General features: G+C 39.7%; 1 long non-coding RNA gene across 1 annotated transcript; it reads right to left on the minus strand.

Moving 5' to 3' along the window:
- Positions 1-10,339: 10,339 nt before the first annotated feature.
- LOC111946314 lies at positions 10,340-15,343 on the minus strand. Its single transcript, XR_002871987.1, has 3 exons — positions 15,298-15,343; positions 10,770-10,855; positions 10,340-10,387 (listed from the first exon to the last, which is right to left on the minus strand). It is a non-coding gene; the product is annotated as an uncharacterized LOC111946314 (long non-coding RNA).
- Between the last annotated feature and the right edge of the window lie 1,719 nt (positions 15,344-17,062).

A 17,062-nucleotide genomic window follows, 5' to 3' on the forward strand; every position in this document is an offset into this window, starting at 1 on the left:
TGCAATCATAAGACATTGTATGACATCATAAGACATCATAAGATTTGATGCAAAAGTTTACATAAATACCATTGTAAATTCACTCAGTAGACGTCAACACATGCGAAGGAGACGGGAGGAAATGAATCCTGAGGAAAGCGACCCCACAAGTGAACCCGGAAAAAGACACCAACAGAGCCAAAATATGGCATCTGTTGAAACCACCGAGGTTCACGAGTTGGAAACCCCTAAATCTCCGGATCCTCCACAAGACGAGGCGGACGGGGTCTTCCAAGAAAAGGTCAAAATAAATGGCAAAACTGTGCTAATTGGGGTCAAAGGCCTTGTTCCAGTTGTGGAGAGACACCTAAACAAGATCTCTTCTGTGCAGTGGGCTTTGCTGAAGGCAGGACACATTGATGGGGAAACCATAGTCATTCTGGCTGATTTGGTTACAGAAATCATACAGACATCAGCAACTGATGTTCTCAAGGTTCTGATTCCAATGGTCCAGAAGAAAGTTTCTCCCCGTCAAAAGCTCCCATCCATAAAAACTGTGCTGGGAAATGCCCTCTCCAAAAGCATCGCTCTTGTCCTTGGATTAAAAACGAAAATTTGTAATAAGACCAAGGAACTGACAGAGATGCTTGAGCACGAAATTCAACGAAAGGTGAACAAGGCATTGAAGAAAGCACAGGAAATGCCCCAAAGAGTGTCTCTTTGTATCAATGGATGTGTGTCAAACTTTAAACATCTTAGCCTCATGGTGAAAAACACTGGCAATCTTCTGCAAAGCTTTTTACAGAGGTTAAGGATCACAAAGGCCTGGACATACAGGAGTTCAACTGACTCAGATTTCACTGAGGAATCAGTTTACTCATTTCCAGAATACTCTCAAGAGACAAACATTGATTTAAATGAGGCTGTGGAGGGTGTGATCAGGATCCTCAGAAAGTGGACCAAGTGTTCAGAAGATGCGTGTGTGGATCAGGCAATTGAGATCGCCACTACCATAATGAATGACATGGAGGATGAGTCCAGGACTTCCACCACGGCTCATCCCTGTGTCAGTGTAGTGATGGGTCTCGTCAAAGACTTTCTTGCCTCACACTCACCATCAGACGATCCAAAGGAACACTCCACAGGATCTTCAGTGAAACTCTTTCACGAAATGTTAACAAGAGACTTGTGTTCAAGTGATAAATTCAAACAAGTTCTCACAGACATCGAGGACCTCTTTAATGAACTGATAAGGAAAGCAGAGAACATTGACATTAAAGAGTCCTCAGAAGAATCACCTGCTGAAGATGATGATGAAGGTGATGAATCATCCCTCTCACCTGATGAAAAAGAAGATGACGAAAGTGATGAATCATCCCTCTCATCTGATGACGAACAAGGGGATGAAACCCCTCAGGTTTTGACAAATTTAGAAAACAGAGAAACTGGGACTCTACCAACAGAGAATGCAATAATTGGAGAACCCGTCTCTTCTAAATCAGTCACAGAGTCATCACCTACAGAGGAAACTTGGAACGACGCAGTTGTGACAGGCTTTCTGGTCATGATTTTATCAAACCACCTCAAAGAGAAAAAGAAGAACTCTAAGGAGGCGGCTGAAATCAAGACCTTAATTGAAAGTCTGTCAGACCAGGTGCTACCCAAAAAGGCATCTAAAATCTACAAAGGCCTTGTAGTACCTGGGACTTTGAACAACATAAAGACAGTCCTAATCACAGACCTCCAGAAGACGTTTGGCAACTCAGAAAAGTTCTTTGAAGCTGCTTTGACATCACCCGACTCGGTTGTTGAAGTAGTTATGGTCTGTGTAAAGGAGCACCTGGGAATAAGGAAAGAACCCTGCAAGAAAGGTGGCTTCAGAAGAGGACTGTCTCGATTTGCAACCTGCATGCGCAATCTATTTTGTCCATGCAGAGGTGTGGTCGAGAGCGATTCTTAGTTAGGTAAAAAAAAATTGTAGGATTTAGTTACATTTGTTAGAACAAATGCAAATTTAGTTAAAATTGTAGGATTTAGTCACAATTCTAGGATTTAGTTATATTTGTAGGATTTAGTTTTAATCCTAAGATTCAGTTATGATTACAGGATGTGGTCAAAATTGTAATTGGAAATAGTAATTTAAAGCTTAAGTTCAATGCTGCAAAATCTAAAAAACTCAAAACAATGCTGAATTCAGCCATGAGGGGTAATTACTCAGAATTAAGAAAACACACGTACATAAATCTGGAAGCCCCAGTTCAGTCACCAGGAATCTTAAAGAAAAAAAATTGTTCATTCACTTTTTTGTAAATGAAGAACTTGGAAGTCTTAATTTTAATATGTAAATAAACAAGTTTTAAATCTTTAAAAATAAATAAATAAAAAATAAATGTAAAATTAAAAAAATAAAATAAAAAATTCCCCTCCCTGAACCGCCACCTTACCGTGGTGGAGGGGTTTGAGGGCTCAGGCTCCCCTAGGAGCTAAGCTATCATGGGCTAATACCCCTGGTGGGGTCTCCCATGGCAGACAGATCCGAGGAGAAGAGCCGGACTAAGAGCGGTTCTGAACTTCATTAATAGTTGGCTTCAATAAAGATCAGTTGTGTCGCCCGGACTGGCGTCACTGGGTCCCACCCACCGTTGACGACCAGGAGGGCCTAGCTATGAAGGTCATGTACCCTTGAAAGAATCCATGAATATCGGCCCCCAGCAGGGGCCCTAGGTATGAGAGCCATGCACCCCCCAATGACCCTCTGTTTATGAGCCCGCACCAGGGGGCCTTAGTCATGAGGTTGGTGCATCCCAGAAGGGCCCTCTGATCATGACCCCTACCTAGAGGCCCTAACAGTAGCGTGCTTTTGAAGGAGCCTTAGATTATGAGCTTCCACCAGGGGGCCTTGGAATGATGCGCAAAATGAAAAGCAAAACAAGTACTTAAAAAAAAATTCCAAACAGCCAGTGCTTTTTTTTTGGGTCTTGGCTGAATGGACCCAGAAGAAGGGTTGGCATTAGACATACGTCACTACACATGCATGTTTAACCGCTGAGTGCAAATTGAGAAGCATCTGCTTTCTACTTTTTGTTTTTTAATTATATATATGAGAATTATAAACACTTGTAGACACATTTTCACTACAGAGGACAAATATAAAGAGTAAAAATTGTGTGTAATTACTTGGATATTTGAAATCTTAATTTGATTACTTTTCGAGAACAAAAATGAAGAATTAATGGATAACTGCCTCTCATGCTATCAGAAACAAGAATAAAACAAGCACATCCATTGATTAGATCTCCTCTTTTTCCTTTCTCACTAGAGTCAAAAGGAAGGGGGAAAAAGGTCTCTTCATTTGTTTCAATGCAGCCTTTGCTCACTTTGATGCTGCCGCTGAAGAAGACCATCTTGGAGCCATCCCTAGGTCTTTTCGTCTTGCCTGTCTGTCCTCGGGTATCAGACGTGTCTGATACGCTTCATCACACACACATTTTTAGATCAGGTTCAGTTGTTATTTTCCTTTCCCAGTGAGTCCATATTTCCTTTTTTTCCTAAAAAAAGATAATCCATGATTAAAATGTCTATCCAAAAGCAGATTGATTTCAAAGTTATTTAGCAAAAGTCAGTAATAGAATTTGTGGTAAGATTTTCATTGCTTTTACTTTTGAGTACACAAACAAGAACTGACTGATGTGCATTTTAAAAATCTTTGAGTACTTCATGCAATCAAGGAGCCGGTGTTCTATAATTAAAGACCCACTCCGATGAAAATGGTGTTTTTGGTGTTTTTAGCATGTTCTTGTGGTATTTTCCTGATGATGGAGAACATATACATAAAGGAAATTCAACTTAAAATTGAATTACTGAGTTTTTCTTAAAACAAATTATTGTGGGTTAAGAGCAGACAAAAATATGTTTGAAAGAGATCATATTTGTAAAAAATTGCAATCGACAGGCCACAAGCTCTCTGCTCCATTGTGATGCATCCAATGATAGACAAATAGATCCAAATATATCTTAGTTTTTCTCATCTGAGCTGGAATTGACTCAGAATTGTACGTCTAGATACTTCTCAGTATTCTCTAATATTTCTCGCCATTTTCGGTTTACCTCTAATGTTAGGTTGGGGGTCTGAGGCTAGAGGGAGAGAGTGAAAACAGATATATCTCAGTAATGGAGATGGGAAGGGAGGGTGGGGTTGATCCACGCCAACAGTCCTTCCCACAAATCATAGTTACATTTCTAATGAACTGCTGCCGCTCTGCAGAAACTATGTCCTAGAAAACGACACTAGTTTTTTATTTTGGGCTAAAAACAAGATAATCATGATTAAAAGACCAGTGGGAATGCTTTTACAATAATTGAAAAGATTATCAGTAAGTTTTTAAATGTTTTTTGATGTTGTTTGAGAAGCTAAAAAAATAGATTTGCTGTTAAAATCCAATTTATGTGCAGCCTGTGATGATTTGAAAATCATCCTAAACTGCCTGCTGTTCAGGGAGAATCGCAGTTCCCACAAACACCACCAGAGGCAGGTTGCAGAACTCACCATGTTAAAAAGTCTAACTTTACATCCACAATAAAACTCTGTACCATCTGGTTTATGATTTTTTTTCCCCAACTTATTATGTTTTTTATAAAGAAAACTTTTTTGTTTTAAATTGATCAGCATGCATGGGCAGGTGTGGGCAATTCCCCAAACCATCTCAGTCTGGCCTCTCTGACTTTATCTGCTAAACATTAACACGTACAGTACTGTCCATCTGATGCACTTATTCTGGTCCCTCCCAAAGAGAACCTCAGCATCTTCATCTCTGCGCTACCTCCAGCTCTGCTTCCTGTCTTTTCCTCAGTGCCGCCGCCTCTAGGCCGAACAACACTGCTGGTCTCACCGCCATTTTCTACACCTTTTCTTTCATTTGAGCTGAAACTCTTCTATCACAACTGACACTTTTCTCCACCCATTCCAACCTGCCTGTACTCGCTTCTTAACTTCTTTTCCACACACTCCATTACTGTTCATCCCAGACACTTCAAATCCTCCACCTTCTTCATCTCTTCTCCCTGTAACCTCACTCTTCCACTGGGGTTCCTTCTCATTCACACACATGTACTCCGTCTTGCTGGGGCCTAACTGTCGTTCCTCTCCTTTTCGGGGAAACCTCCACCTCTCCAGCTATTCCTCCACCTGTTCCCTGCTCTTGCTACAAATCACAATGTCGTCTGCAAACATCATAGTTCATGGTGATTCATGTCTGACCTCATCTTTCAGCCTGTCCATCACCATTGAAAACAGGAACAGTAGCATTCTCATTGACTTTACTGTCTGCAATTCAAATATTAAAATGTTGTGCACAATTGTAGTTCTAAAATGTACCCCCATGGAGGTTGGAAGTTGTATCTTCATGAAGATAAAAAAAAATGTGTGAAATGACACTGAAGCACTTGTTCTGTCAATAGGGACATCACAGGAATTTGTGCTTACGGACAAAAGCATGTTATCAGGACTATGTGAAGACGATCTGATTAGCTCACTGATGTTATCAAGTCATTGTTTTTCTTTTGAAACTGAAACAGACTCGTGTTAGAACGCTACACAGAGTAATAAAGGTTTTGAACACACAAGCTGTAAGTTTGTATTTAATAGAGCCCTTTTTTGTTGAGGGTAATTTAAAAAAATGTTCATAACTTAAATTCCTTTCAAATTTTGTAACAGATGGAAGAGGAATGAACGGACTTGAAAGGAAAAAGCCAGTAAAGGGATGGTGGGGGCAGCAAAAATGGCATTTATACGGTGGCCGAGAGGTGCAAGACACGCAAATCCCAGTACAAATGAACAAATCACAAAACACAACAGCAAATACTGAAACACAACAGCAAATCACGAAACACAACAGCAAATCATGAAACACAACAGCAAATCACGAAACACAACAGCAAATCATGAAACACAACAGCAAATTACGAAACACAACAGCAAATCACGAAACACAACAGCAAATACTGAAACACAACAGCAAATCATGAAACACAACAGCAAATACTGGAACACAACAGCAAATCATGAAACACAACAGCAAATTACGAAACACAACAGCAAATCACGAAACACAACAGCAAATACTGAAACACAACAGCAAATCATGAAACACAACAGCAAATTACGAAACACAACAGCAAATCACGAAACACAACAGCAAATACTGAAACACAACAGCAAATCATGAAACACAACAGCAAATACTGAAACACAACAGCAAATCACGAAACACAACAGCAAATACTGAAACACAACAGCAAATCATGAAACACAACAGCAAATACTGAAACACAACAACAAATACTGAAACACAACATCAAATCATGAAACACAACAGCAAATCACGAAACACAACAGCAAATACTGAAACACAACAGCAAATCATGAAAATTACAGTCCTGAAACAAATACCGAATTACAAAAAAATAACCCTGTTACAAATGACCAAAACCAGAAACACAACAATGAAAGCAGAGACATGGCTTCTAACAGAAATGGACGTTATATAAAACTAATTGTGTATGATTTTTTAAATGTTATTAATTACTGTTTTCTTTATGTGGACATTTTAAATACATGAAACAGTCTTGAAGCATTCTTGCTAGAGTGGTCTTAACGGAGAGGGAATACCCTTAATACAGGAAAAGCAAAAACTTTACCTTGTTAAACATCGTTGTAATTTTTATTGTAGTAATACAATTGAAGAAATGCTTTTGGACTGTCTAATGTATTGAAAATGTCCACATAAAAAAAACAGTAATAAGGAAATGTAAAAAATAATACACAATTAGTTTTATATTACGTCACTTCCGGGATTCAGGACGTTCCGTTTGAGTTAGACGGCGTTTCTCCGCTTTCATTTGTTAGTTTTCACCCAAAATTGCTTTTGTGTTCCAGGATTCTGTCATTTGTTCCGTGGTTTGCTGTTGTGTTTCAGTTTTTGTTCATTTGTTCCGAGATTGTTATTAGTGCTTTGTGATTTATTAGTTTGGGATTTATTGTTGGTTGTGTCCTAAATATAAATGTGTCTTGCACCTCCCGGCCACCATATATTTAGGTTTATCATCATTGCAAACACAAGCAAATATTTGAGATCAGATGGGGCCTGACATCATTGGCTGGAAGCTTTAGGTGTTTGTTGTATTTCTTTCTTTTCAGATTGAATTATTCAGAGGTTAAGAATACGGTAGTTTAAAAAATGATCCAGCAAATTCTATTCTTTCAAATAATGCATCAAAACGTTGAATGCCCTGATTATGAATAATCAGCTTGTGATTTACATTATTTTTTTATCACACATGTGTGAGGGTGTGTGTACATGTATGGAGTTATTTCAGTCTCAATAATCAGAAATGCACACAACCGGTTTTACAAATACACACGCTCCGATTCACAAATGTCATTTTATGCAAACGTGAAAAATAAATTCGGAAATACACACCCTGTGTTTCACAAACACACACATTGTGTTTCACAAATGCACACTAAATGTTTTACAAATGCACAATAAGTGTTTCTCACAAATGTGCACACTGTTTTTCACAAAAACATTTTAGAAATTCACAATAAATATATCAGAAATGCACAGTAAGTGCTTCACAAACGTGATTTTTAGGTACACATGTGATGTGAACTCACAGATCATTCGAATTGCAGACTGTGCATTCAAAATCCCGTTCTTGTTTGTGAATCTCCCCGTGTGTGTGAGAGATTTTTCTACGGTGAATATTGAGACTCATCTGACGGAGCGGGTCGACTAATCTCACCATTGGCTAGTGAATCTGTCAATCAAACTCATCGGCAAAGCAGGCGGGTTCGCTCTTAGCCAATCGAATGGCCCCTTACACTTTCTCTATGCTTTCTGCAGGTGGCAAAAGCCGCGCCCATGTTTGATTCTGGACCAGTCGGTCGTTAGCGTGTTAGCTTTAGCATGGCTTGTCGGTTTATTTGCCTTCGGTTGTCAAAATTTACTGGCTTGCGCAACTTTTCAGTGGACCTGGGAGCAAGGCAACGGTGGTTGAATGCAGTTGACATAGAATCCATTGAACTCTGTACTGGTCATGAGATTTAAAATGAATGTTTCACTCGGGATTGTTTGTACGTTATCCTTCTCTTAGCTTTCATGCTAGCGTCATTTCAACACTCAGACACGGTTTTGATCATATGAAGGTGGAGGAGAAAAACCTGCAACTTCCACAGAAGGTTTTGTGGAGAAACTGGCATCACTTTGCTCCGTACCACGCAGTGGGACTACATTACCTCAAGTTCATCTCACTGTCAATCACAGATACCCAATACACCTCCCCTGCTCAGCCCAAAGTCACTTTGCTTGACCTTAATTTTATTTTTTTAATAACTCAAATGTCATTGATTTTATATTGTAACCATATACATATACACCTCTTGGCAAGGTCACCCTTGCAAAAAAGATCCTCATCTCTCTGGGTTTTATAGCTGGTTAAATACTACACAACAAAAGATGGTCATAGAACAACAAAGTGCAAACATTCACCCTTTATTGCAGAGTAAAATTCAGTGAAAACATGGACAGATTAAAACATCAAAATTTAAGCAAATGTGGGATCTCTACTGATTTGAATTTTATTTAAACTGGAACTAATTTTCATAACTTCCTTACATACAATGAAGTCCATTGAACAATACAGCAGTATTTATTTGAACTCTGTCTTGCTCCCCTCAGTCTCTCTTCTTCTGTATGTAATTATGTTGCCTAAATTAAGTTCTAAACAAACGGGACAGTAAAGATGTAATTCCACTCTCAAGCGGTCTGAATTAAACAATGGGTTGATGTCGTCTTGCAGTTCCAACATTTGTGGACCCAAAAGGGGACTGTCCCATACCGGGACATTAATCCCAGGATGAGGGTCAGCCATGGATCCACTCTCCTCCCATTCAATCTCTGGAACCAGCATACCCTGACAAAAAAAAAAAAAAAAGATACAGTTTATGAACAGCACTGTTTTTTTTAATGTTTTAGATTATGTAGGAACAGAGACCCACTAATAATGACTTGTATTGTTTCTAGCAGGCAGACCTCATATCTCCATAACTGTTTATAATTTGCAAATAAGTGACTCTTAACAAAGTAGTGAGATTAGTACAGCTGATGGCTCATAATGCCATGCATTGTGATGCATTTTGAACTTGCAGATGTGCTATTCTTCCTACTTGATTTAAAAAAACAAACAATTTAGGGAAATAGTTTGCACCACACAACAATAATACTTTTCATTCATTTTGTAGTCATTGTGATTTCATTATACTGTTCTTGATACTTTCCACTTTAGTCGAACTGCACACAAATCAGTTGTCCAGTACAGTGAGATTAAATAAAGCAGGGTTTTTCAACCAGTGTGTGTGCCGCGGCACACTAGTGTGCCGTGGGAGATGGTCAAGTGTGCCGTGGGGAATTGCCCTCATTAACTGATCTAAAAACATTTCCCATCTCCAGGAAATCAGCTCTTTGTTAATCCAAACAGGCACTGATAAAACACTGAGTAGTTAGGAATATAAAAGATCTTAAAATGACTTTTTCTTTGTGTTTATTTAATTCTATAAAATACATTTTGATAAGGTTGACGGTACCGCGATTTAGCTGCAGCTATAACTGTGTAAGGAAAAGTCGCGCCCCTTTAACTGTCTCCGCCAATCATTATTGAAGGCTTGATCACATGTCATCAGTCTGACCAATCAGAAGTGGTTAAAGTTTTCCCTTCCTTGTTCTTAATTCTGCTGATAAAGTCGCTCAGTTATAACAAAAATACCAGCTAAAGCTCGTCTTTAGCGGTGTAGCTTTCCACAGAGTCCAGTGTCAGACCGTGGAACAAGTGAACAAAGGTTGAAAAACACTGAAATAAAGCACTTACCCGGGGATCAGAAACAGGGTTCTGGGTCAAGCCCAACTGCCACAGCTGATTTGGTGTCATGCTTTGCTCCGTCCTGATTGGATGGCTGTCCCACGCGTCACTAAAGACATCCAAACTGGCCTGAATGCATGGTAGGAAAATATAGTGGCAGCAGAATACGTGATGTTACTGATATTGAGCAAGTCTTGGTCCTCAGGAGAGTGCAGGATGTTGTAATATAAACCAGTAACAGTCATGAAGACATCACACCAGAGGGGCTCAATCCTGTATTTGGAAAAAAGCAAAAAGAAATATTATATTGTCAGATTTATTTTTAATACATCATTCACTTTTATGTATATATTAAAGCGTCTAAAACTAGGTTCAACTCACCGTTGATTGTGTGTACACTTTTGCTGCAATGAAGCTGTTTGTGTCAGTTCTACGTACTGTGAGCATTAACTCGGCTATGCCCGCATGTTCTCCTCCGTGATCTCCTCTCACCCTGACAATAACATGAAAATCATGTCTCAAACACATAATTACAAATGCATCGCAAATACGGTACACATCAATTTAAAATGTAATGTTCTTATGTATGATGCCAATAAGTAGAATTTCTAGGTTAGACAAATTGCAGGAGTGGGTTACATAAATTGCAGGAGTGGGTTACATGTATCACTGGGGAAAAAATAAAGGTGAGAGAGACTGTTAAGGGGGGGGGGGGGGGGGGGGGGTAAAATGTTATTCATGAGGGGAAAGAGTTTTAGAGTTGCCTTTGTTTTCAGAGGAGTCTAAAAAAAGTTATTTTATTTTTGTACAAATAACCAAGTGCTTATACTGCCTGATATGTGAATAAAAGATTTCTTTATGAATAACATGAATACCTCAGAGGTAATCCATACACGTTCACAGCGTCACTGAAGAAGGCCAAGTCTGCATAGTTGTTGTCTGCCATCTTCAGGTACAAGATCTATGGAATACAAGTACAAATACTTTCAACTGACAGATATTTACAGGGGCAAAAATGCTAAATTCCCAATTGATAGGTAAAACAGTAATACAATAGGATGATAAAATATGAAATAGAAGGCAAGGCAAGGCAAGTTTATTTGTATAGCACAATTCGTACACAAAGTAATTCAAGGTGCTTCACAAAACAGAAAAATGCATTAAAATCACAATACATCATAGAAATAATCAACATAAAATTTACTTTAAAAGAAAAGGAAGAAAAAAAAAGATTTAAAAAGAAAGGAAGGAAAGAAAGGTGCAGATAGGACCTTATAGTCATATACACGGCTAAACAGAAATGTTTTAAGTCTAGATTTGAACATGAACACAGAAGAGGCCTGTCTTACGACTTCAGGGAGGCTGTTCCAGATTTTAGCTGCAGAATATTGAAACGCTGATTCCCCTTGTTTAGTTCTGACTCTGGGAATCAACAGGAGGCCGGTCCCTGAGGTCCTCAGAGTACGAGATGGTTCATATGGCACTAACATGTCAGAAATGTACTTTGGTGCTCGGCCATGGAGAGACTTGTACACAAGCAGAGCTGCTTTGAAGTCTATTCTTTGAAGTACAGGGAGCCAGTGCAGAGACCTGAGCACAGGACTAATGTGATCATACTTCCTGGTTCTGGTCAGGACTCGAGCAGCAGCATTCTGGATGTACTGAAGCTGTTTTACAGCTCGTTTGGAGAGGCCGGTGAGCAGGCCGTTACAGTAGTCTAACCTACTGGAGACAAATGCATGGATAAGTATCTCCAGGTCTCGCTTTGAGATTATGTTTTTGATTTTGGCAATGTTTTTCAGATGGTAAAATGCCGCTGATGTTACTGACTTGATATGGCTGTTAAAGTTCAGGTCAGAGTCCATGATTACCCCTAGATTTCTGACTTGATTTGAGGGTTTAAGAGACAGAGAATGAAGGTAGCTGCTGACAATTTCTCTTTGTTTCTGTGGGCCAAAAATAATAACTTCGGTCTTGTTTGAGTTTAGCTGGAGAAAGTTGTTCTGCATCCACGCACTGATCTGTTGGAGGCAGTGGCTGAGTGAATCCACCGGCCCATATTCACCTGTTGTCAGTGACACATAGATCTGAGTATCATCTGCATAGTTGTGATAAGATATGTTATTACTGCGTATTAACTGCCCTAGTGGCAGCATGTAGAGGTTGAACAGAAGGGGTCCCAGGATCGATCCCTGGGGCACACCACAAGTCAAGGCCATGTAGTCTGAGACACAACTCCCAATTTCAACAAAATATTTCCTGTCTTCTAGATAAGACTTGAGCCAACTTAGGGCAGATCCAGAGATGCCAACCCAGTCTTGGAGTCTGTGCAAAAGGATCCCATGATCAACAGTATCAAAGGCAGCGCTCAGGTCTAGCAGGATTAAGACAGAGACTTTGCCATCATCAGTGTTCAGGCGGATGTCGTTGGTTACCTTGATAAGAGCAGTTTCTGTGCTATGATGGGGTCTAAAACCTGACTGGAAAACATCAAACGAATTGTTTAATAAGAGAAAGTCAGTGAGCTGTTGGTAGACAACTTTTTCAAGGACTTTTCCTAAAAATGGCAGATTAGAGATAGGTCTGTAATTATTCAGTACAGTGGGATCAAGACCGCTCTTTTTCAGGAGGGGTTTAATGACTGCCGTTTTTAAGGCCTCTGGAAATATTCCAGATTGAAGAGACATGTTAACTATTTGAGTAATTGATGGCAACACGCTGTTCAAGACAGACTTTAGAAATCTAGTGGGTAACACATCAAGGCAGCATGTAGACGAGCTCAGACGGGTGATGGTCTCTTGGACAGTTTGGTCAGTGACAGGTATAAAGTGAGTCAGCTTAGAGTGAGTAGGTGGCCGTTCGATAGTTATATGTGTTGTGGAGTTGATGGCTTTTTTAATGCCCTGAACCTTGTCATTGAAAAATACAGCAAACTCATTACATTTAGGTGTACAAACCAGTTCTATTGGTAGCTGGGTTGGAGGGTTAGTTAATCTGTTAACTGTTGTGAACAGGATACGAGAGTTGCTGCTGCAACTTCCAATTATTTCAGAGAAGTACCTTTCCCTTGTTCTGCATAAGATCTGGTTATAAGCGTACAACTCCGCCTTATATATTCCATAATGAACCTGGAGTTTTGACTTGCGCCACTTTCGCTCGGCTCTGCGGCACTGTTGTTTCTGTGCCCTGACTAGATCATCATTCCTGCAGGGAGCTTTCTGTCTATGTTTTCTCAATTGAACTTTCATAGGGGCAATGGCATCCAGAACATTCAAGATGCTAGAAGTAACAGAATTCAGCATTTCAGTCCGACAACTCTTGCAGAAGAATATTTATTTCACAACATCTTTAGGTTAACATTCACAATTTGATTCACAACTTCGTTTTGGCATAAGGCTCCGTTCAATTCCTTGAGACACTTATTTTTTCCATACACTTTCGGGTAACAACCCCCGTAACGGAGCCCACAGGTGGAAGCCGGGGAGGAGGGAGGGGCAAAGAATGAGCGCTGAAGGTAAGAGAGAATGAACAATTGTACACCTGACTTAAATAGGACGCTAAGCAGGTGGGTTAATTAACTGACCCGCCCTAGGGGAGTAACCTGCAATTCTGCCGAGTGTCTGCCCGAAATGCGACGAGTCGCTATTTCATCAACATTGGCACCAGAGACGTTTTCAGGGTTTATCATTTCTACAAACTGTGCCCTAGTGCTCTCATTTATTTCTCTCCTTTGGACAACTGCAGGGCCAGGCGGTGGTTTGGGAGCAACAGACGGGTCAAAGAATACACAGAAATGATCAGAGAGGGCGACATCAACCACACTGACATTGTAAATAGTAACCCCCCTTGTGATGAGCAGGTCCAGAGTGTGCCCTCTGCTGTGGGTGGGGCAACTCACATGCTGAATTAGACCAAAGGTTTCAAGGACAGCATTGAGCTCTTTTGCATTTCTGTCATTGACATTATCAACATGAACATTAAAATCACCTGTAATGACTAGACCATCAAAGTCTGTGCACACAACTGAGAGCATTTCAGTGAAATCGTCAATGAAACTTTGGCTGTGCTGAGGAGGTTTGTACATGACTATGCAGAGTAAGGGAGGAGTTTGTTTTAACTCAATCTTAAAGGACACATACTCAAATGATGAAAACACACCAAATGATAGTCTGCGGGTTGCAATATTATCTCTAAACAGTGCAGAAACACCTCCACCCTTCTAAATACCTAGAATAGAAAGGTATTTAGGATGTCACGCTTCAGCAATTCCTAGAGAATAAATAAAAACACGACAAACATGGATTAGATCATTTAGCTGTCTGAGATTAAATTACATAATTTTCAAATATTAGAAAGGGGAATTTTTTAAAACACTCTTGCTATGATAACTTGAGCTTGTAGTAAAGAACAGCTTTAAAAAAATCAGAGACAAGACACTGATCACAGGAAGCCTGTGTGTAATACTTACAGTAACTTCTACTCTAATCACTGTTGACAGCTGATTTCTCCCATCCGCCCTTTCTGTGACTACTTATCGACTACAAAACAGCCTAAAAACATAATGTTTGGGATTCTTGTCATTACGTCATTGGAAGTAAAGATAAGGGGATTTTAGTGGCTGTCACTCTGACACAATCTCACAGGGCTGGTCATCACAATGAATACGGGTTCTAATGTTAGAAACTTAATGAGGCTTCTTTCATTCAACAGTGGATTCACGTCTCTGTTATATTCAAAAAATGCCGTTTTCATGAATGTCATATGAATTAACTTTGTTGCACATATCCACCCCGTCTTAAAGTCTGGGTTGTGAAAAGACTGTGTCTAACTTTAACCGGGATCGCGTTTACATAAAGGCAGCACACGGAACAGCTAACTAGCTAGCTAGTTAGCATAGCATCAATGCTTAAACAAATCCCCGTCTCCAAATCAATACTTTTTATTAAACTTTCTGTGCTGCTGTAAATCCGGCATGTTTTCCCCTTAGTTCCTTATGAATCATGTTAAGAACCTACAGATTGGCTGTATATCTAGCTTGAACCGACGCGCTAGCTTAAACTTCCCTCACACTCACAGGGCAGACAGACACAATTTGAGTCGAAAGCCAGCTAGTTTCGAGGCCCCTGGTTGGTTGTAGTTACTCGTGTTGTGTGAAGAGCTGGTATGCCAAGTATAAAACTTGACAAAACCATCATAAGTCCTCCCCCGCTTTCATAAAAAATATGACCGCACAGGCTAAGCTAAGCTAATTTGCGGTGGGGGTACTCTGCAAACGACTCGGCTGAAGTGTTCATAAAGCATTCACACATGTCACTTGGCAAAGGAGAACGCTTCAACTTAGTATTCAATAACATTACAGGACGTACAACGAGGGAATAATAATCAAATAAGTGCATTACTTACGGGCTGAGACTGATCCCGTTCAGAAGACCTCTCCGCCATGTTTGCCGCCCGCGTCCTCCCAACTGCTGTGCTGAACAGCTCCCTCCCTCGTCACTTGAGAGTGAGGAGAGTAAGGGGCCATTCGATTGGCTAAAAGCGAACCCGCCTGCTTTGCCGATGAGTTTGATTGACAGATTCACTAGCCAATGGTGAGATTAGTCGACCCGCTCCGTCAGATGAGTCTCAATATTCACCGTAGAAAAATCTCTCACACACACGGGGAGATTCACAAACAAGAACGGGATTTTGAATGCACAGTCTGCAATTCGAATGATCTGTGAGTTCACATCACATGTGTAACTAAAAATCACGTTTGTGAAGCACTTACTGTGCATTTCTGATACATTTATTGTGAATTTCTAAAATGTTTTTGTGAAAAACAGTGTGCACATTTGTGAGAAACACTTATTGTGCATTTGTAAAACATTTAGTGTGCATTTGTGAAACACAATGTGTGTGTTTGTGAAACACAGGGTGTGTATTTCCGAATTTATTTTTCACGTTTGCATAAACTGACATTTGTGAATCGGAGCGTGTGTATTTGTAAAACCGGTTGTGTGCATTTCTGATTATTGAGACTGAAATAACTCCACATACATGCATTCACTGTGATTTGTGTCGAAACGTCCAAGCTTTGTAATGCAGCCTTTCCACCAGATATTAAGAAATGCTTAAACAAAAAAAGGGTGAATATGTTCTTAATTTGCACACGTTTTATTTTGAAAGTTTGAAGCGGCTCCCTCCACTTGTCCTGCTCCCCATTAGAAACTTTTTTTTCTTCACAAACCCTCGGGGCCAAATTGTTGAAAAACTTTTTTTTCTGTAATTGGGCGAATATTTTCACTCGCAGGGGCAGATTTGTGCATGTGTTTTTAACCCTTGTGCTATCGTAGGCACTTAAACATTGGGAGTTGGGTCATCTAGACCCACTAGACAGTGCTCTGAACCTTTTTTCTTCAATGATTGGTGATCTTCACTGGTGTCCATGGATTACATGAAATCTTTCCACCTTTATCCACCTTTGTCATGGTAGGGAGAACATGTCAATGTAAGGGTGGGGTCATCTAAGATAGCCCAAGGGTTATGACATGCATGTGTGTGTGTGCAGCACTCTACTGCATTTATGGATATTTTCCCACATGTGAGTATGTTTTTGTTTTGTTGCATGCAAGTTTTTACAACTGGTTTGTGAGTGAGATAAAGGAACACGTGTGTGACACTAAAAATGACATGGTGAGGGTCACTCTTGGATAAGAAATGTCATTGGATTAAGGATTCTGACCATGTTTCTAGACTGAATTTGTTGAAAAATACATTCAGTTTATTGGCTCTGAAGAATCTTTTATGCTCACATGAACTCACATCTCTAACATAGTTCTGCAGAAATTCACGCTCCAGTTTTTGAGTGCACACTGTTTTTTTTTATCAAAAGAATGAGTTGTTTCCTTAATTTGACCAAACTCTCTTCCAGAAAGCTCTTTAAATTACTTATAAAGTAATAAAATCAGAAACAGAAATACTGCTGACTTTTCTTTTAGATGTATTAATCCTGGAGAACATATAAGGTCAAATTTGGCTGCTGCTTAATTTATCTATTATAATTATTTTCATTTGATCTTTTTTATTTGTAACTTTTTTATAAGCTGCTGTTAATTGCTGCTATGCCCAAAATAAATAAACACGATCAAATAGCCAAATTAACTTTAAGAGCTCAAAAGGCAATAGT

This window comes from Oryzias latipes, chromosome 18 (assembly GCF_002234675.1).
Source record: "Oryzias latipes chromosome 18, ASM223467v1".
NCBI lineage: Eukaryota > Metazoa > Chordata > Actinopteri > Beloniformes > Adrianichthyidae > Oryzias > Oryzias latipes.